Source organism: Chrysochloris asiatica, unplaced genomic scaffold (assembly GCF_000296735.1).
Source record: "Chrysochloris asiatica unplaced genomic scaffold, ChrAsi1.0 scaffold00070, whole genome shotgun sequence".
Lineage (NCBI taxonomy): Eukaryota > Metazoa > Chordata > Mammalia > Afrosoricida > Chrysochloridae > Chrysochloris > Chrysochloris asiatica.
The window spans coordinates 8,545,616-8,546,580 of NW_006408588.1; positions in this window are offsets into that span (position 1 = coordinate 8,545,616).

The window sequence follows — 965 nt, forward strand, 5'->3', positions numbered from 1 at the left end:
CAAGGGCTAAAAGGGTCAGAGGAAAATAGTGCTATGTACAAAACCTTGGAACAATAGTGTTCTGCCGGTAGACACATGGACAGATACATAGCTTGAAAAGATATGGGAGGAAGGGTTGAATATACCCACAAATATATAAGGGTGTGAAACAGGATATTTACCTGGATATTTACCTTTGCTGCAAACACACTAATGTTAGAGCATACAGTGGGGAAAAAAGATGAAAACATCTTAGATATTATCAAACATCTTAAAACAATGAGTTTCTGAACCTGGGATCCCAGAACAATAGTCTCAGGGGATAGCATGGTCAACTTGTATAATATAGTCCACCAAGACAATGTTCTACATGCTACTTTGGTGGGCACCATCTGGGATCTTAAAAGCTCCTTAGTGGCCCTCAAAGGGCTGTTGGTTTCTCCATTTGCAGAAGAAAGAAAGCGATGAGAATTGAAGATGCTTGGAATCAATTAATCCAATGGAGTAATGAAACATGCGAACTTCAGCCTCCATGACTCTGTGACCAGAAGAACTAGACATTGCCCAGCTGCCACTACCAACTGCACTGAAAGGCATCACATTAGAAAGACCCAAATAGAGAGGGGGAAGAAAGTGTGGTACATTTTTGTAGCATACTTTTATATACATATAAAATATACATAGACCAGGCCTACTGATCAGAAAGAAGATGGAAGAACTTAAGACTGTGGTCCTCAACCATTATTCAGGTCTGGAAATGATCTCATCCTTACTGTCCAAGTTTCAGCCAAGCAGTAGACAGGTATATAGGAGGGGGGTGCGGACAACACAAGTAAGATATACTTACCAAGGAATGGTCAATCATTAAAAATCAAAAGGGCAACATTTGCTTAAGTCCAAAGTTGAGTAGGGATGGGAAGGAGGGTGGAATGAAAATGGGAAAAGTGGGATAGCTGTTGTTGCATGGAGGGGATTGCATTCATTGA